Source organism: Wolffia australiana, chromosome 2 (genome assembly GCF_029677425.1).
Source record: "Wolffia australiana isolate 7733 chromosome 2, ASM2967742v1".
Lineage (NCBI taxonomy): Eukaryota > Viridiplantae > Streptophyta > Magnoliopsida > Alismatales > Araceae > Wolffia > Wolffia australiana.
In genome coordinates, this window is record NC_135836.1 from 18749075 (window position 1) to 18771553 (window position 22479).

Below are 22479 nucleotides of genomic sequence, written 5' to 3' on the forward strand. Positions count from 1 at the left end.
ATCTTGAGATCTAGACGTCGGATTGTGCCCAAATTAGATCCCGAGAGTAGTGTCAAACTTCATCTATAATTCATTTCCTCCAATACTTTCCACTTTCTCTCTCTAGGTTATCTCACCTGCTTTATCTCTATAGATTTAAAAATTAATCGTTGGAAAATTCAACTCCACATCTAAGATACCTAAATCCAAAATTTCATCAAAAAATTAGTCGCTCTTCAAGCCCAATTTCAAAATCCATTTCTCTCTTATTAATTACCAATTTTAATACATAAAAAATTATTCTGACAAATCATCTTGATTTGAATCTTGGTAATCCAAATTACTCTGACCTAAGAATCAGAATTATCCTCTTAGAGTGTTCTGAAAGGAAATATTAAGAACATTACGAAGATTATACTTACTTTTGAATTATTACAAAACAAAATTAAACATAACTAAGGCCCATTAAGTACAAAAATTAATTCATTCTTGAATTAATTCATAAAAAATACGATAAAAATTCTTGAGAAGGGCCTCCTTGTGCTTTGACCCCTTTCTCATCCTATACTCTCTATATTTTGAAAAAGGGAAATTTATAAATTTATTATATAAGCTTAAATCCAAACGACACATTTAACCTTTCATTTAATCACACCAAAATTAGACTTATCAGTCCCCTCCTAGGTCCAAGTGAATAACTAGTGCTGGGGTGGTTTCGGTGGTTACTACCTTGGGAAATATCGCTATAGTTGTTGTCAGTATAAGGAGGTCTATTGATTATAACGGTTTTGATCATGTGTCACCATCATGTCTTTTCCAGCTCGAGCGTCATATTCCTCATGCTCTATGTTTGCATTGACCGTGTAAAGAAGCGCTATCTCTGGATTAGTTTGCCCTACCGGTCCCTAAGAAATGCCAGTTGGTGTTAATCTTTCCACCAATGCCTTTTAAGACTCCACTAACTTATCTATATTGTCCATCATCATGTTGGTGTGCATATGTGATGCCACCTCTTCTAAGGGTAGTTGCCATGTAGTGTGATGGTCTCCATTTTCTGCTACTAGTTCTATAAGCTCCAAGGTTTCATTATCATATTTGCTCATAAACACACCTCCATTTACTGCATAAACCATCATTCTATCATGGCGACTCAGACCATAGAGGATTTGCAAGATATCATGCTCTAGTACACCATGATGAGGGCAAGTCGTAGTGCACTCCCTCAAACGTACCCACGCTTCATTCAATGATTCCCCTATTTCTTAATGAAATTCTCTATTAGCTTCTCTGATCATCTTCATCTTTCCAATAGGGTAGAATTTCTTCAGAAAGGCCTGCTCTATTTCAACCCAAGAGTTCAACTCCAAGGGTAAATTCCTAAACGACTCTTTTTCTTTATCTCTTAAAGTGAGTGGAAATTGTCTCCTCTCGAGTATCTCTTGTTGAACATGTTGATAGTTGTTTATCTCACATACTCTAGAGTTATCTTCTATCAACCTGTAATGGTCTTCTGTTGTTTTCCCTTAGAAGAAAGGTAGTAGGATAACAGTATGAGAGTCTGTCCTAAAGTTTAATCCCTTCACCAATTGGTGCACGAACTGTGGTGCTAGACCTATACTAAAGAGGGGTTGAATGATCCCTCAACCTCATTCCCTCATTCCTTTGTTTTCTTGAACCAATGATGAATCAACCCAATGTTGCTGAATCTGTGTCCTTTGTCCAAAAGTCAAATGGATCTGCCAGTGGATAGTGATCTCCATCCATTCATATGCTACCAACCCTCATATACAACTGTGTTCCTCCACCAACTAATTAAGTATGATATTTTATTGATTCAGTTACCTTCTAGTAGAAGTGTAAACTATTCCCTCCAAGAAAATACACCTCGGGTTCTGTAAAGGATTTTGATAAAAGATGAAGACAATTTATATATTACAACCACAACCACAACCACAATAGAGACAATGTATATATTCAACATATAAACTTTAAATTGAAAGGAAGTGCTGAAGAACACACAAAATTTTTTATATGTGCAATGCTATTAATCATGATATGAAAGCAAAAGTACTATATAAAAATTTCAAACAAACTGAGATAAAATTTTTGACGTGTTTTTATTTTCCTTCTTCACTAGAGAATTGGGCAGCTATCTCAATCAGACAAAAAATAAGACTCCAATTAAATAAGGGTGGGTGAATGATTTACCTATAGTCAATCTATTCTTAACTTTTTTACTTGTTCCCTTGTCAAAGTTCCATGTTCAAGTGATCTTGCCAAATATCATAAATAATGGGAGTAGTACATGACGTAACACGAGGTGCCAGAATCGAACAGATCATGTTACACCACATGGGACAAACGAGAATGTGAGATGCCACGGAATAAACGATGCGGAAGTTTAAATCTAGTGAGAAGTATGAGGGACACTGACAGATCTAGGTAGATGGTACAGGTAGTCGACATGAGGGGTTGTGTCATGAATAAGCTCCCAATGACCCAAGTGACTCACTCGAAGGCCGACGGAGTGGGAGACGATCACCATCCATGAGTGTCCACGTTCGTCGATGCGAACGATACAAGTCCGACACCGTCAAAGAAAAGTCCTAACAGAGTATGAGAGCTAGTTCTATAACAAATATAAACCTCTCGAAGCAACCAAACAGACAAGGACAACACTAGAAAATGTAATATTACTGTAACTAGGAGAGGGATGTAATGACCTGTGGGCACAGCCTGGATGTTGTAGGCGAGAGACGACCAGCGTGGAGTGACGAGGTGGTCTCGAGGTGAGAGAGACTCTCCCGGTGAGGATGGCACAACTAGGCAACCTCTCGTGTGGCCGGACCTGCAAGCTAGTGCTGGCGGTGTGAAATCACACGCCAGAACATCGACGATAGATAATGTGGTAGGAGGCCTCATGCAGGGATAGCAGTGCCCGTGGACCCCTAGTAGTAGCTGTCGCGAGCATAGGTGACACAACGGGTGGTTGTGCGCGTGCAGCAATGACCAAGGAGGATCATGAGCGATCGAGTAGAAGGATCAAGGTCTCAACCGTAAGGGGCTGTTGATTGAGGGATAGGAGCAGGTCGTGAAACCGCGCGAAAGGCGTACAACGGCGTGGTCATAGAGGTGGGCAGTACAATGCAGACCAGGAGGCTTGACAGCGACATACACAGTTTGTAGGGTTGGCAGCGTCATAGAGAACCATTGGGGCAGGTGGCACGACACGTTCGGAGATGCTCGTAGTGGCAGGAGCAGATTTGGGGCGGAGGTGACTCCGCACCGGCGCAAGGTTGTGATGAACGTGGTTGTAGTCATCGTTAATAGCTAGGGGATTCTCTGTTGGTTGGGGCGCCTCTGCAAGCTCAAGGTAAGGTTGTCGCGGCATGCTCAAGCGCGTCTGCTCGGTTTGAGCAACCCTGCAAGGGCGCTAAAGATGCCACGAGTGATAGTGTTGTGGACGCAGGCGGCACACCGTGATTTTCAGCTGTGCAATTCGTCAGTGGTAGGCAATCTTTTAGGTGGTGAGTGGGTGGCGGTCAAGGCTGATGATCACCTTTACCAGTGTTATCCTACAAAGAAAAAATATTCGAAGGGCCTATCTCCCCATGGAGGAGGAGGGAGTAGCAGAAATTCTGGTGTAACACGCAAGAAAATTTCTTCTTTCCAAAGTCTTACCACTTATTTCATCTATGTCAAGCTCAATAAATAACAATTAATTTCAAAGTATATAGAGTAGAGTAATACTCAAAATCAAATCACTCTAAGGAAAGCCAGTCTGCAGCAATGGCACCAAATAGGTGGAAGCAAAGCACAACCTTTCCTTCAAAACATTCATCGCTATGACTCCTTGAATGGTATTATACAAAACTATCAATCGAGTCATGGTTACCTATGTGGTCCTTATTTTGAGACAGCAAAGACATCTTGTGAATAGGTGGTTGTGCTTTGACCATGACCTATGAGTTCAAAGCCATGTAGTTCCAAATTGTCTTAGCTTTCATATAACAATAAGTTCATGAAAATTATTAGGTGGTCAGGATGGGATCATACATCATTGGTGTAAATGGGGATAGTTCAAGGAATACAATGTATTGAAGTCCTTATCCAAGGTTATTGAAAATTGAAGAAGATTTCTTTGATTATTTCACATTGCATCATTACTATTAGATAGTTGACAAGGGCTTGATAGTGATTCATAACCTAATTCATCCTAATTTCATCAAATAGATAAGTCAATACACATACGTGGTAACTGATGACAGAAAGGTTCTATGAGTGATTCAATGCAGTCCTTTGTACCTTCTAGATCACAAGATGTAGCTAGCCGCCTCACATACTAAAAACTCAATGTATGAATTGGGCTAAATTGATCCATGATTATTAATCTATATGATGACCTAAGTAATAAATTTAGTAGGGTGGTAAAGGTTGTTTGGCCATGAGGACCATTAACTAGTATCATATAAAGGCCTAGAGGCTCACATCCAATTGGTCTTTATGGACATCGTAAGATGCACTGAGTACATGCAAGCCTCTAAAAAATTCACCTAAGCTATAATTTTTTAAAGTGCCCACCCTTCTTCTCCCTTCTCCCATTGGTTCCACTATACTCCGAATTAGAGATTACCCATCCAATATCAGACAACCAATATCAGATATCTGATATCAAGTAGAAATCAGGACAATTTCTGATATTAGATATCAAATATCACAAAGAAATCGAATATCCATTCAACATTGGATATCGTGATGGATATTGCAGGTCTCCAAATGTGACAGATGCCAATACGAGATATTGAATCTGATATTAAATATCAAAATCCGATAGCCTGATATTGGATATCAAAATCCTTACCACGAAATTTTATACGGATAAAGATATTTGTGATGGAACTATATGTGGTCGGCAAGCCAATCACACATTCCATGTCTCGTTCCATGTTCATAAATAGAACATATTCATTATACTACACATGTGATGTTTATAATGAAGTCCATGAATACATAATCGGACTTAGTGAATTATGATGAGATCGTAAAATGGAGATCACTAGTCTTTTAGCATGTGTTCTAAATATTCCTATTCGAAGGATACATAATAAGGACATCAAAATATCTGAATAAAATAACACTATCTAGCTTAGCTCATATGAGGAGTATGGCCGATATTGTAGCCATTATTGTGGAGACAGTAAGGATAAATAGTAAGTGCTCTTTAGTGGAATGAGTTCATTGAATTGATCTGTATGAATCCCTGAGTGGTATTATATCAAACTCTCAATCAGATTGATTCACGTCATGGTTGTGTAAGTGGTCCTTAGACCTGAGACACCAAAGACGTATTGTGGATGGACAATTGTACTTTGACTATGACCTACGTGTCCCTAATCATGGGATTCTAAATAGTCTTAGTTCTTTTGCATAAAAAATTTCACGAAGATGATTAAGTCATCAAGATGGGATTGTCCACCCTCGGTATAAGAGGTGATAGCTCAAGGACGATGATGTGATGAAGTCCTTGGCCAATGTAGAGAAATATATGAGAAGAGTTCTCCGATGATTTCCAAATGCATCAGTACTAACTCGGATGACCGATTAGGGTTTGACAATTCACTATACCTAAGACATCTTTGGAGCATCAAGTGGATGAGGGACTATACATACACGGTAATCGATGACGAATAGGATCCAAGAGTGAGTTGATAGGCACTCCTTTGTATCTTCTAGGGCAAGAGGTGTAGCTTGGCACCCCATGTGTTGGAAACCCAACCTATCGATTAGGTTAAATCAATTCGATCTTAATTATCTATATGTTGATATAGTTAATTAATTTTTAAGGCCAATAAAAAGTTATCGGGCTATTGGAGTCATTAACTAGAATCATTGTTTCTTGAGAATCATTAACTAGACAAATACATGGGCCTCAAGGGTCACACACAAATGGTCTTTTGGTCATCTAAAGATATACTTAAATTTTGGGGGTTTTATGAAAAAATACCCACTTAGTATAAATAGGGAAAGGCCCAAAATAAAATTCAACCAGGCCAGAATTTTTCAAGGCCCTTCCCCTTCTTCTCCCTTCCCCCACACCTCTTTTGCACTCCCGATGCAATTAGGATGGCATAACGACGATGACGGAGCATGAACAGGGATCGTTAATGAGAAGGAGGACATCTGACGTGTCAAGGACATCGTGGATATGTGTAGAGGCTGCATCCTTGAGCAGCTCGACTCGTCTCGCTAGGGGACCCAAGAAATCACGGATGCAATCCGTGCCGAGGTACTTTGTTTTAATCATGTTAATGATGCCATTTGATAATATGCATTTCTAGTGCCTTATATTATCATATTTACATATTTTTATGCATTAAATTATCAAGCTTAAAATGATTAAATCTATTTTTTGAATAATTTTCTGAATTTTATGTATTTTTTAGGATTTTTCTAACAATATATTCTAAAATAATATAACTTTTGAGATAGAATATGATTTTCCACGAATTATTTGATGTTAAAATTGGAAAGATATGATTTTTCTGATTCAAAATATGTATTTATACGTATTTTTTTGGCTTTTAATTTATTTAATATGAAATTTTAAGTATTTTGGTTTTTTTGGGCATAGGGTGACGTGGCGCGCTGATGCGCCGCCACGTCAGCGTCGAGAAAGAAATTTTTTTTCTTTTTTTTGTTCTTTTGTCATATACATGTGGCACGGGATGCAAAAAGCCACATAATGTGAAAAGCCATGGAATACAAAAAGCCACAGAATACGAAAGGCTACGAAATATGAAAAACCAAGGAATACGAAAAGCCACAGAATACCAAGTGCTTTGACTTCTTAACATGCACGAAACCGATGGCATTGATGAGGAGAGAGAAGAAATTAAAGGCTATGATTGCTTCAACTTCCAACAGCCATAACTTTTGATCTTCCCCACCTCTTTCTATCCATACCCTCTGATCTATAAATAGAGGCTTGGATCATTGTAAAAATCATCTTGAACTTGCTTCCTACTTTTGTGGGCTGATTGAAAGAGAGTGAGTTTTGAGATCCATCAAGAGTGTTCTTGGTGTCTTGGGTGTGCTGGAAGAGACAAAAGAGAAGAGGGGGGGGGGAGCTTACCGGCACTTGCAAATCGCCGTGATCCTAGCGGAACATAAGGATCTAAGGAAAGTGTCTTCGCCTTACGTTGTTTCTCTCCCAACATCATTGTTATCATAGTTATAGTTTTTTTTGTCAACGTTTCATTTATCACTTCACTTACTTATGTCCCCATTCTCTCATCTCCATCCTTACCATCGTACCACTCCATATCTAACCACTATCCTCGTTCATACCATCGTTCATCATCATATCCATCACAATCACTTACTCTTTTCTTTAAATTAGCTTCTAATTACGTATCTTTATCGATATCACTAGCTCACGTCCTCAAATCTTGCTTTCGTCGATCCTCTCGTTCATCATCACTAGTATAAGAAAGTAATTCCTTAATCATCGTTCCCTGTGGAGACGATCTGTACTCATCACTAACTAAGTATTTTTAAGTACGGTTAAATATATTTTTATTGAATAATCTCAATCACCAATGAAGAATTTTAACCCTAAAATTGAGATTATCACCATTCGATTCCATTATGTGTCTTTCGTTGTGTGGATTCCTCACCTTCATTCATATCTAGGCAAGTAGAACCCATCAATATGATATCCGAATATCAGTTTAAAAATACAGGAATAATGTCCCATATGGAAAAAAAATCAAAAGTTTATAATAGTATAAATACATGTGGTCAAAATATTATTCAAAAGATTTATGCCCTATACCAAATGTGAAACCTATTAGTTATATGTGCTTATAATGTGCTTCATAGTGTGAGCAATCTGGCCCTCTTTGTACTAAGCCAGACTAAGTATGATATTAAAATTTAAATATAAGTTGAAGCCGTCAACAAAATTATAAAATACTCAAAGAAAAAGCATGTGTGTCACAATAGCTTAGTAACATATACAAAATTATTTAATATATATTTTGAATTCATTAATTGGATATTAAAAAGATCGATATCCGATGTCAATACCCGATTTTGTCATCCAACCTTTGAGACGAGGAAGAATGCTGCTATCGGGATGGATAACAGTACCAGATATTGGTATTGTAGCAACTGAGATCCTATGTCGTCATCCGGCATCAGGATATTGGTATGGATGAATATCAAAAAGCTCATTTTTCGAGATATGGTTCAGCATCCGTCCCAATATCATCATCTGATCAGGGTTGGGACAGGGAATCACTACTTCCAATGTGATTGAAATGGCATGATGATGATGGTCGAGTAATAATGGGGGTCATCACAATGGAAGAGATCTGGTGTGCCACAGATCTCATTGAAATGCCTAGAATCTGGACACATGAATAGCGTACCACGTCTCACTAAAGGAACTAAGAAATTGTTGATCTAATCCATGTATTGGTGGGTTAATCATCTGTTTTGAAAGGTCTATGATGATTCTGTTATTCTTCTTAAGTTGCATGAATCATTTCAGCTTCATCTCAATCAATGCACTAGAGCCCAGCATTTATTACAACACTAACCTATTTATGAGGCCTTGGAGTAGAGAGAAAATAAATACACAATTAATATTTAAAGAAAAATTCAGAAATGAAATCCAAATAAAAATGAACTTCAGATCCTAGATGTGGGTTGAAGATAATGATGGGGCGTAATAATGATGGTGGTGGCTCTTCAAATGATGGGGCTAGGACATTTTGCTCATCACCAATTAATTTAATAGCCTAGTACCCCAATAAGGTACTCCCGTCAGCCCATCTAACATTTACCCTTTATCTATCTGTAGTATTTCCAAACATAGCTACTGTTTGAGCCCTTGGATCAAATGCTTGATCTGAAAAAAAGGCCGTGATGAATCTTGCATAAGAGTGTCATGTGGTATAGGCCCAACCTATATTTGAAGGCCCGTTAAGCCTAAAGGCCAGCTGTACATGGCCATATAGGCTCACTTTGGTGGGCTTGCATGAAACTATGATAACAGATAGCAACACCATGCAAGTTCAAAGGGATCACTAGTGGCAGGTGTATTGTCATTTAGTGGCAGCTACTTGTGCAGTTAGTGGAGGATTCACCATAGTGTGGCACGTGGCGCACAATAGTCGAGCGTGGTGTACGCTAGCACCAAGCTCCTCACTTTGTAAGTTTTCTCTCCAATCACCTAATTCATACACTTCATTAAAATTCAAAATTAAATTATACCTAAAAAAATGGATTATAATAAACCAATCAGGGTTACCAAATAGTAAGTTTAATACTCATACTAATACCACAACTTTTATGACATCAATGAAATATGATGATGTGTGAAAGACATTTATAATCAGTGTTAACAGGCATGTTTTGCTATATAATTAATTTCAATACTACAGATTTATTTTGATAATCATCATTGAAATACATGATATTATTAATCAGTGGGAGTATAAATTTGGACTGTTTTTATAGATAACTTCAACTAATTGTCAGAATAAACTTGGATTAAAAAGTACTTAGCAGAGTTTTAAATAATATATTAGATAGTCTTAAATCAATGCTAATGTGGGCATAGACAGACCATTTAATTGGGGGAATATTTAAGTTTATGAAAAATTAGGTGACAACAGTATTTGGAATTGAGGTCAAAGAATTTAAGCTAAACATATGAGGTTGTTGACCTCTAAATCTGATCAAAATATGAGTTTTAAATGGTTTAATGTTTTGTTGGAAACCTTAAGCATATGGATTCCACATGTATGTGTGCATTCCCTTGTTCAACATAGTTCATATTTTCTTGTAATCAGGGTCAAGATACATTTTCATGATGGTGTGGTTTAGTCGAAGGCTTTAATAAACACTTGACCTTTGAATGCTGCTCTTCATATGAGCTTATTCATCGAGGTTCAGATCCTTCTAATTCTGAAGGACCCATCCTCCATGAGAGTCTGGACTTCATTATCCATGAAGGACAAGTATCAGACTCCTCTCTCCTTGCACAGTTGTAACACCACTTAGCCAAAGGGAGAAATTGACATATTCCAACAAAGCTTAATGCACATAATTTGATGGCATATATGTTTCTGTCTCTGATAATAATGAAGGTACATTTATGGCCTTGGTCAATGGCCACTTTGATGTCTTTATTTGGGTTGGTTGTGAATTCATGCTATTGATTGTACTAAATTCACGCGTAAGAGGTTAATTATGACTAGCTAGGATTTAGTTTTGGCACTGCCTTGATTAAAAAAATACAGCAGTTGATGACTTGACCAAGGTCAGTGGGCTGGCCAAAACTACAGTTGCCTTGGGTATGGGCGGATGCTGGACTTGAATCAAGTTCTGCTGCTTGTAGTGAGCCAAGCGTTTGTACTACGCATCGTGTGTGCTAGAGTGACCGCCTAAGGTGATTCTGGGATTGATATTAGCAACACACTTTCATGTTTGTGGGGGATAGTGCTTTTATTGGGGTTCACTTAAGTATTGGACATGATATTGGCATTAGCATTGAATGTTAGTTAAAAATATATCATCAAAGTAGTGTATCAAGGCATGCATCAAAGGCAAGAGATTACCTCTGGTATTCTCCTTATGGATTCTTTCGCAAGCCAGTAGTTTCATGTATTACATATTTGTAAAAGACAACCTTCTATGGGGTGAACTGTGAAAATTATTATATGAGTTTTTATGCCGTTGTGAGCAATTAATTTGATGCAAAAAAATACTGTAAATTTCTCACTCAGTACAAAGGGATTAGGTGATTTGGAGAAGTGATTTACTAGAGAAAAAATAATTCAGGATTAGGAAGGATTAAAGTAAGCTGCTACATGTCATTTAATTTTTGTTAAGAAACTAATTCAGATTATCTCAACCCAGTAAAAATTACTGATTATATAACTAAGACTAAAAAGAGAGAAATCATACATTTTCATGTTCTTGAGTTTCATTTGGTGATAGTTTGGGCATGCTTGGTAGCAATTTAGTTGGCTTTAACATTAACTTATGTGAGAGCATGCAGTGGTAGTATAAATCCATGGTGGGTATGTGGAGATAGTGAAAACCACTAATGATACAGGTGTTTGAGTGTCCCATTTTGGGAGACAAGAGTGGAAGCATTAGCTATACAATATGGGTGGTGGAAGTGGTAGTGAATGGTGGGTGCATAGTAATGCAGCACTCGTGGGCGTGCAAAGTAACAACAGCGAAAATGTCATGGCATAAGATTTAAAATTTTTCATCTATTTTTCATTTGATTTTCTATTTGTTTTTTTTCTCTTAGAATCAAAGACATAATCCTGGTCGAAGGGAATACAAAATAATATTTATTTATCAAGAATTTATCCTTTATTTTTCCAAATATTATTAAAATTTTCCATAATTGACCACACATTTAGTGGAACTGGTAGGCACATAGTATGTGCGATCGTTCACTTTCAGTGTTGAGCAACCATCTGCTCTTATGGTGGGTGAATCAGAAATAGAGCTGGAGTGAATATTACCTTTGAGCATTATGGGAGGCGACAACACTAATAATGGGGAGGTAGTGAAAGGTCAAGTGGTGGTTTTGGATGTTACATGCAACTATTGCCACACTAACACTTTGCATTTGTGTGGTCACAACATCAGATCCCATAGTAGCAGTGATATGCATATGAATGTTATGTACAGATATATAGTAGCTCACACATTAGCAAGATAAATTTCACGGCAAGCATGATGCAAAACTTGAACACAATCGGGTAATTACATAATACATGGGGAAATCAGAAAACTTGGATATTTTGGCAGCAAAGAACAATTTCGCTACGCAAAAATGGGAGCCAATGCCAGAGATGCATAATGGAGTGGTAAAGAGTGATTGACTTGCAGATTTCCAGAATGTTGAGTGCTTACCCATGGGAGGCATACAAAAATTGGTGTGTCAATAGTGACAGGTAACAACAGAAATCAACAATATAGTGGTGCAGAATGGCAAAAATGCAGTATTTGGGTCACATGGGTGAAAATAGTGCAACCATAGATGGATGAAGGTTCTAATGTACTACGGGATAACGTTGGGCTATTAATTCCTAATAATAAGATTTGGACATGTATCAATGCTAGATTTTAATGCTTAAACTGAGTTTCTAAGAACTCTCAAAAACTCCTGTACACCACTCTTTGCATAAAATTGAAAAAGAATTCGTTTTGAAATCTCATTTTTTTACTCATCTAACCACTGCTAAAACAAAAGCCAATATGTTTTTCTTACAAGAGAAAATTGGGTAGCCTTAGAATGGATTGCCATGATGATATTTGATCATGAAAATTAAATAAAATGTGAAAATTATTTTGAAGTTACATATAAAGCATATTTTTTTCATATTCATACTTGAATATTTTTTAAGGTAAACCCATGTAGAACTCGAATAATTGTTTTTACCTATAATGGAATTTTAAATGAATGGAAAATTTTAAATTATTCCAAATTAAAAATAAAGCAGTTATGATGTCTTATTTTCATCTCATTATTAATGCATAGAATGATTTGCTACATTCAAAAATTACATACTTGAGCATTTTAGTTCTTGAAGCTGAAAGAGGAAGATCTGGCCCTGTTTTCAAAATACCACAAAATTTTATGAACATAATTTTCCATCTGAAAAACCTTTCAGGATTTTCTGAGAATTCTTCGATTTCACAAATTTTAACATAAATCCCAGATCCATAGAATTTGGAATCATGATTTTTGGCAAAGTTTTGATGAAGTTATTATAAGGACAGCATTGTGTCCTTAAGATCATCTCTGGGAGATTTATGCGACTCATTTTTAGAGTTTTATAACATAATACCTAAATATAATATTTTAAAAACCCAAAGCTTCTAAAATTAGGCCATTTGAATCAGATTAAACAAGTTACAACGAAGAAAGGATAGGAAGGAAAATCGTGGAGGAAATAAAATTAAAAAAATTACAGAATGACTTAAGAGAGACTCACTCAAAGGTTCATCACAAAGTAAATTTATGATTATTATTGAGGTTCTCCTGAGTATATGGATAGTTCATTTGCAATTTTTTGTGTAGTATCTTAAAGTTCCATGAAAGAGAATGATAATACATCCAATATGCTCTAATGATATTTCAAATGAAGAGTCTTCATTTCTACACATATTTTACTGGTAATTAACTTGATTGTGAGAAAAATTAAATCTGAATCAAAATATAAGAAGAGATAGGGTTAAAAAGAATGAAAGAAGAGAACTGGGAGATAGGTAAAAGTAAAGTGTATCATACATTATGGAACATATGAGGAATTCATACTTAGGATGTCATTATTTGGATTCCAATTCTTTGTATTTGGTGTTGAGCAAGAACAAAACGTTGATCTCCAGAGGAAAAAATGAAGAGGAGATCACCTATATAATATTGTTTATAAATTTGGTGCTCAATGGATGTGTTTCCCCAAGAAAGAATCAAATGAAGCTTAACTTGTAAACAACCTTAAATCACCCAAAACATAAGGTTCAAATTTTGGACCCAGTTCTTATAAAAATAAAAATCCATCAAATTGGTGCCGAACATCATTTTTAGAGATGTTTCGAACAAAATCTATATTTTCAAGTTATAAAATAAGTTTTATCTTGATTGATGAATGTATTGGAGAACTGATAAAAGAAATATATATATATATATATATATATATATATATATGTATATGTATATAACAGGAAATTATTTTAAATATAATAAGAAAGTTCATTGTAATTATTATTTATGTGTGAGATAAATAATTATCTCCATGGATATGCAAAATAATGAAAAAATTATAATAGGATTCTACTACGAGAATTTATAATCTATAAGCGTAACTCACAAACTTTCATATTCATTGAATAAGAGATGAAGTCCTAATTGTAATCATCTGTTATTTCTTAATTCATAATCTATTTTTTTTGTTACAACACTAATAATAGTCATAGTCACATCTGCAGTTGAAAAAAATTATGGGGTAATTCATTTCTCTATAATATATCATGATTAAAATATTTTTATAACCAACATTTCATTAGATCCACTAATGAATCCACTGTTTTGACATATTTTTTGCATAAATTGCAAGCCATGGAGTTTTAGTGAAAAAATTATTGTATTTAGTCCAAGCAGGATTATAAGACATGTAAGAAAATGTCACATTGCACATATCATAATACATGCATTGTCATAAGTTCTTTTAGTCAAGACTCTTCAGTCCATTCGCAATGTGTCCTTGGTGTCATAGATCTGGTCACTTAGAATCCAACTTGTAAAGTGTGAGGATATGACCAGAGGACATGCATCAGAGAGATTGACAGAAATCAATCAAACAAGTAAACAATACTATTACCAAGTGTGCAATGTGATGTGATTAATTGTTTTTTGTATTTATAGTTTTTGATTTGACCATCTACTTCTGCAATCGATCAATGATTTGATTATTTTTACTTCCATTTTGAGGATCATATTTGATTTGATTCAGAATAATGTGGACATAAGTTTTAATAATATTTCATAGAGGTTTAAAAATCATAATGGCCACTAATGAATATAGCAAGTACACAGAATCCATGCACACAGTAAAATGATCCTCATTCAGTGTAAAATTATTTCCGTACTTTGTCGCCTATAATATGACACTATATGAATCATATAATCATTATCTCTTTCCAAATATTAAATCTTAGTAAAAAAATACATGTTCAATTTAATGTTAAAACATAAGGCATAATCCTCAAATTCCAAACCACCATACCAAAGACTTTTTTCATCACCTCACGAGGAAAATTTACCCCTATGTAAATGATCTTTTATCATTCAATAATAGTCAAGGTAATCACATGAAGGTATAATAACTAAGATTATGCATGAGTGCCATCTCTTCTGCTAAAAATGGGCACCTGAGATTGTTAAATTAAAGTGTAATTTTAATGGTGTTGTAAAATTTAATTCCCTAAATCAAATGAGAGTTTAATTATCTAAAATGAGGATCGCGATGAGTTAGGCTATCTCTGCTGTGAATGACCTTTAAATATAGATCTAATACTTGAAATAGAATTTAGAAGAATAATGGATAATGAGAGTAAGAGAAATTAGTAATATAGTAGAATGAAGTGATAATAAATATATAATAAAAAGGTGGAAGAAATGTAGTAAGTAGAAAAAAGTAATAAGAGTAAGGAATAAATAGGAAATGGAAGAATTATGACTTCTATAAGATAATATACTATATTTTGTAATAAATATTAGAGGTCATGAATAAGTGATATAGTAGAAATTCATTTATAATGTTATCATAAAGGTAGATATCAAGATCAGCATTGGAAGAGTTATTTTCATATTTTCAATTAAGGTATAAGATTAATAGTCTAGATAGATATTAAGATAAGGTGGATGCAGGAGAACGTGAATAAATATAACACAATGAAGAGGGTAATTGACTATACATATATTATTGGGGTGAGGAAAATTATATATATAATAGGATTTTAAGAGCAAGGAAGACAAGAAGAAAATATATTATAAGTTTTTAGAAGAATTCAAGAAATTATATAGATAGGAAGAGCTATACGCTATTGAGTAATAAGTGTAATTAAGGGATAATAATATGCATTAATAGAGGGTAAAGGGATCAGATGTCATTAGTAGATAAACCTGACATAGATTTATTTATTTAATACATATTTTATGGCCTTTTTAATAAGATAATATAAAGAAAATAAGCAAAAAGTTGGTGAAATTCTTTGGAGCCACAAACTATTTGATAAAATGCCTCAATGAGACTATTTAAAAAATGAATTCTAAATACAAATCAGAATTAATTGGATGTAAACGAAACCATCAAAACATGATATTGTGTAGAAATCTACCAGGGAAATGCACTAAGTCCACTTGAATCACACTGATTCAGGACTGAGAATAAGGGTGTAATACATTTTCATTGCTGACACCTAGCTTTCCTGCGCATCTCTGCCCACCTTCCTCCTTGCTGGCATGAGTCTGAGATGTCCTGAGTTACCCAACCAGCTAGAGAGCTGTCACCACCCCCAGCCAGCCAGGAAAACCCAAGACGGGTCTCCCATCACCACTCTGACTATTGGTCAAAAGATAATAAAATTGGTGTGTGAGGACCCCCTACGCAACTCTCATTTTGATTCACCATAGGCTTGGTCCAAGTCATCCTTGTTAGCCTCCATGACCTATGAGAGCATGCAAAAGCCAAAGAGAGAGAAGAAAATGGTTAGATGTATATCTGACCATCTTATCTTCCTTAACAAGATCCAACGATCAAGATTAGAGGGCCACTGATTGAATTTGTCAGTTATGAAACATGCTTCAGGATGAATAGACTAGAATTTTGGTCATTTCTTTTCTTATTTTCTTAGTCTCATGGCCCATTGGTTGCAGAGCTGAAAGATATCTGTTCCGTATCAAATAAATTTATAACTATGGCAAGTGTATAAACATTGAATGAGGAGAATACTAGATTAAATTACCCATCTTCACTGCACACCTTAGGTTTTGCATTATTTGATACTTAAATTTTACACAAGCCTCTATAGGCTCACTTGATGCATGTGTGCCGATGCTCACCGGTCGCTGACTAGCTTGAGCGCTGGTGACCCTAGAAGACTTGGCCTCTAGGTATGATGGCGAGGACGCCAATGCATCAGCCCGGGACACGTCACCGCAGGCAGTCGGGGTCAACACAGACGTTACGGATCCAAAGATGAAGTCAACAGAAGTCAACCCTCACAACCGTCGTCCGCCACGTCACCACCCGCGCACGTCTCCACGCGCGTCATGACACGACGCCAAAGGCAGATCCACAACTGCCCTTTGGCGTGACGTGATGCACGTTTTCCCTTAGGTGTCTTATTTTCTAGTTATTTTCTCTTTCCTCCAAGGCCTATATAAGGTCATTTGTTTCAAGAACTCATTAGGCAATCATAATTCAAGAATTGAGTTTTCTTTCTAACTCTTCTTGGAGGATTGCCCTACCCCTCATCTTGCCCTAACCTTCCCGTCGCCGCCGTCGTGCCGTCGTCATCACCGCTGCCGCCGCCACCACCGCCGCCGCTACCGCCGTCGTCATCACCGCCGCGCAGCGCGGTCACACGCCGCGACCGCACGCCATCGCGTGCCATCCCGCGCTGGAGTTCGTCGCGCCCGACCCGGCGTCCCGCTTCATAACGCCAACCAGGGCGGACAACGCCCGAGCGCCTGCGTTCAGTATCACACCGCCGTCGCCACGAGCAGAATTACCTGCAGCCTCTACGCACCACGGTGCTGAGGTATACCTGAACCCTGTGGTGTCGACGTGTTCTCCGCTCAGTATTTTCTCGGAAGTTTCCACCGTCAGAATTAGACTTGGATTTCCTCTTCTTCTCTCCTTTTCTCGAGTGTTTCTTCGCGACGTGAATTCGAGGTATTGATTTCGGTGCTTAGGCATCGTCGCGGTGGGGGAAGACAGTACTCCCGCCCTCGATAAGGGTCGGAGCTGCACCACCAGATTTCATCGGTTTTAAGTCCGAGAATCGACCGTGATTTCTGTGGATTGTTTTATCCCTTAACCCATTCCTACCCATAGCCTCGTCATCCGCCCTAAATCGTCCATCCCATAGTCGTCCTACGTCAAGGTATTTCAGTCAAAATCATCAAAATCATTTTTTTATTTTTCTCTCTTTTTTATTTGACTTTAAATTAAGTCATTAAAAATATAAAACAATACACTCAAGAGAAGAGTTAAGCCCAAATGTTTTTTTTAAAAAATAATGGGCCTCTTAAATTTACAATTTTAAATTATTGGACTTGTAAATCATGTAAAACTCATATTAAAATTAAAAATCAAATTTTACAGAATGGGTCAATTTCTCATTAAAATCAATCTAATATGAACATAATGATACCAAAATATCCATTTAAATATGTAGGATTGCATGCATATAATTGGATTTGTAAGTAACATATAGGTTCATTATCTTCAGGTTTGGGAGATTAGACTTTAAATATCCACCTCCTAGTGTTTTGGTTATTTAAACTATAAGGTTCAAAGTATCGCTTTTCATGAAACTTGAGAAAATCTATTTGTTTTACAAGTTTCCAATATATAGATAAATTAGTTTTATATCCTACCAATTTTTGTGAAAGCTCCCACATTACCAAACTTTTCTCATAATCATAATCCATATTTTTTCAAAAATATCTTCTAAACAGTGCCATTTTTGTGTAAAATAATTCTCAAAGGATATTCATATATATCTAAAAGGAGGATGAGTAGAATATAGCTTTTTATTTACTAAATATCCTCCAATTTTTAAACACGCCAGAAAAATCAATGATAAAATATAGGAGAATAATATCTTTACTAAGAATATTCAGACCAAAAATATAATTTTAATTACAATTATAGCCTCATCCGTTTTGTTATGCAATGGTTATCTTACCTATTAAAAATATCCTTTGGCATCACACATGTGATAAAGATCCCAGTCACGTAAGCAAGAGAATAGTAAAATCAAAATTTCCCTTCATTTTATCTAAAATGGCTTTAAATCGTCTAGTAATGAACCATATGTGGAGTAATTGATCCTAATTTAAAATAATACTATTTCTCTAAGGAATAATATCTCTACTATGGATTAAATATTCATCATTCAAAGACCAGATATATCGTGATACATAAAAAGAACTTGGACCTTTCTAAATAACACGAATGAATATATGGATGTCATATAATAGGTTTTTGATCAAAAAATTCAATTCCTGAATACATTCCAAGACTATTAAAATTATATGGTGAGCTATATCAAATATGCTTCCAGAGTATTATTTTTACACAAATAAATTAGTTCAGCTTCATTTACCAAGATAAGAAATCCAAAACTTTGAAAAGTTACATCTCATCTACTACATTGAGAACATAGCTAATATAAAGAACACCAAAAAATATAGCTCATGTGACCACATGCTCAAGGTTAACTAGTATTAAAAGATGTCATGTGTGGATGCCTATTTGTTTCTTTGGTTCAGAAATACACTTACCCCTTCATTTTTGCACTTTGGTGTGCATCAATGTTATTTCTTATGAAGATAAAATTTATTTTATCGATGATCTCATATTTCCTTGAAATATTTGAATGAACTCTTGTATTATTGCGTCCTCAGACCATGCTTGACTTGTCTCCTTGAAGATATATTTAACTACCTCAAAAGTATGTGCATCTTACTGTAGGAGTTGTTTATGATTTCTCACTAAGAATTTCAGGATATTTTGGAATACATTTGTGAAGATGTACTGAGTAACACGACATCTAACATTTGGGAAAATGGATTAATGAATAAAAAAGGAAATATAATTTTATATTTATTTTGATAAATATACATCTATATGAAATGATAATAAATATAATTAATTATAAAGTTCATTTATGCATCGATTATACATCAACTATTTATCAATTAATTATAACTAATTATAATAGATGAATATACATCAATTATTTATCTCAGAGGTATCATGAGAGGATATAAATATACTCGGTTGTCTAAATAGTTGTGCTGAAAAGTACACCTAAGATCATATTTTCTCCTATATATTTATGATGTTAAAGTTATCAAAACATAGAAATATTATTGGAATAATTGTATTAACCACATACATTTAATGCAGTATTTAGATGTATCGTTATATCTTAAAAAGTAGGTTGTGACTATGTTTTTTACATAAATAATTGATGATTGACTTTATAGCTAACATATTCAATTTGATGCATGAAATTTAAAAATTTTAAGGGTATATGATGTCTATATGATGGAATTAACATACCTATTTCATGTATATGATGAGTAAATTCCATTTATGCATCAACTCACATATTATGTATACTTTCCTCTTTTTATGAATTTAGCACATTTATGACATTGAATATGATTTAAACATGATATCTAAAATTTTTTAATGTAAAAAAGAAATAAATAAAAAAGAAGCAAAAGAAAAAAATTATTGTGGCCTTGAAGGAGCCCGCCAGGCCACAACTATAGCCACAACCGCTGACCCAACTCTGTTGCTAAGGGCCATGGCTACAAACACAGCCGCAGCCATAGCCCAACGGCTATGGAGCACAGGTGACAGGGTACCGAAGCATGAACCGCGACAAGTCTCTTGCACAGGCATGCACAGGAAATTCTTTCTCTCTTTATTTTAAAATCAAACTGATTTGATTTTGACATTTATATACCATTGATGAATTCTAAATCTTTAGATATGGGATTGATATAGATAGAAGTTTCAGAAGAACGGGGGCCAGGCCAGGGAAAATATAATACGTGTCAGCTAAGCCCGTGGGCCGCTGCTACACTAAGTCATAGAGAAAGCCAATGTCAGGCTTTGCATTGACTTAGCCCAAAGCCTGTGCCAGAACAGGCTTTTCTTGAAACCAACGTTATAATATTGACCATTGATCTTCTTTTAGAAAAGCAAACAGTCAGGTTCAATTCCCATTTATTTTCATACCTTTTTTCTCTCTATTTTAGGGGATGACTTAGTAGTGAGCACTTATGTGGACGAATCATGCAAGACCAAGTGGAGATCGAATCTGACTGAACTTGGCTGACTAGGATGCAGATCACCAGAACTTAAGGAGGTACACGGATGTGATTTAATCATAGCCCTTGAAACCCCAAGACATATATCCAACGGTCGAGGGGTAAGATTGACCTTTTCTACCCCCCGTCATTGTCTTCGTCATTGGGGACCGAACTCTGGTGATGAAGAGGCAAATCTCTACCCGATCATCTCCAAGAAGCAGCAGGGAATGGTCCCACATTGACCAGGAACATCTTTGGAGCACTCCTATTCAGTAAAACCCAAATATGCATGCTCTGAATAAAACTATCCCACCAAATTTGAATCTGAATCTTGAAATTTAAAGCAAAGAGAATACTCCTCCTCCTTTTCATTTTCCCTTTATTATCTCTATCAGAAAGTGATAGAAGAGGAGAAACATCATCAGTGACTGACCCGGAGGAGGACTTGGCCGAGAACAGGGTCTGAAGTCATTGACAATCCCAAATGATGGCGAGGAATCCTGGTAAGTCAACATCTAACCAAAATTTGATGCTAAAAAAGTTAACTTACTTGCTGAAAAAATTAGTAAATATTTTAATACAATCAGGCATGAATATTTCAGCTTTTGCAAAATTTGTTTTCTCTTGTGCATTTCATCAAACACTAAGCCAGCATCGCTTTTCAAAATAAATTCTAATCGATTTTTTAAATATTTATAATCCAGTAAAAAATATGTTAAAATACCTAATAAACACAAAAAATTGCATAGCTCATTCTATTGACTTCCTAGATATTAAACACACAAAAAATCCTTTGCATTTCTTATAAATGTTTCATATAACTACTTTCTCTCTTTAAGACATTTCATCAATACATCATACTCATAGTCTTTCCAGAAAGTTTACTCTGAATTTTCTACCAGAAATCAACTTCAAAAAATTCTATAAAAGCTAACTTAATTCTCTAATCTCAAATACTATGATAATACAAAATTCCATCTTCGAATAAAATCTCCAGTGGAAATCATCTTTTATAAAAACATATATAAATTAACCTTTTCTATTAATCATTTCTCCAAACACCTATGGTGCTCTCAAACTTCTTCAACTACATTCTTTATCTTCCTTGTTTCTTCCTAATTCTGATCACCTTAACTATGTCTTACTATTTTCTTAAACCAATTTTAGATATATCTTCCACATTTTCCTATCTGGATTTTACGGAACAATAATAATGGCATTTCCTATTAGTATTGACATCTTAGAAACTCTTAACCCTGCTCCCTAACTCATTCACTAATTCTACCTCTGAGAGCCAATCCCTGAGGAGACGACTTTACTTGTGCTATACATCTTTGAGTAAGATTACAAATTCATAAATATTATTTGATAGAAGTGAAAGTAATAACAGCCACATTGTAATACACCCATTTTTGCTCTATCAATAGCCATGTTGTTTAATTCAACAAATGGCTCTGTCAAATATTTCCAACAGAAAATATGGTCAACAATGACAGTTAACTAGGTCAACAATGCATTAGGTCAATTAAATTCTCTCACAGATGATTTGGTACATATTTTGTGATCTGTGGCCTGTTGATTGCCTTTGGTATTCCATCAATATTTCCTGGTGACATAGTGAGGCCTAAATTCGCTATCATACGCCTGTTCTCATATATCTTCTTGGGACACTTTATATTTAAACATTCTAAGCAGCTTATACATCTTATTATGATCTTTAGTATTCAAATATTTAGTAGAATGAATCTCAAATGTTTCCATGAAGTCTGACCATACGATATGGCCTATTTACTTTTGACCTAATATGTCATTGTTTATTTCCTCGTGACATTCACTCTCCTGCG

The 22479-nt window shown here is 35.5% G+C and overlaps 1 non-coding gene across 1 annotated transcript; it reads left to right on the forward strand.

Annotated features, from left to right (window-relative positions):
* Positions 1-1167: 1167 nt before the first annotated feature.
* On the forward strand, positions 1168-1274 carry LOC144700365 (small nucleolar RNA R71). Its single transcript, XR_013580735.1, has one exon. It is a non-coding gene; the product is annotated as a small nucleolar RNA R71 (small nucleolar RNA).
* Positions 1275-22479: the final 21205 nt, after the last annotated feature.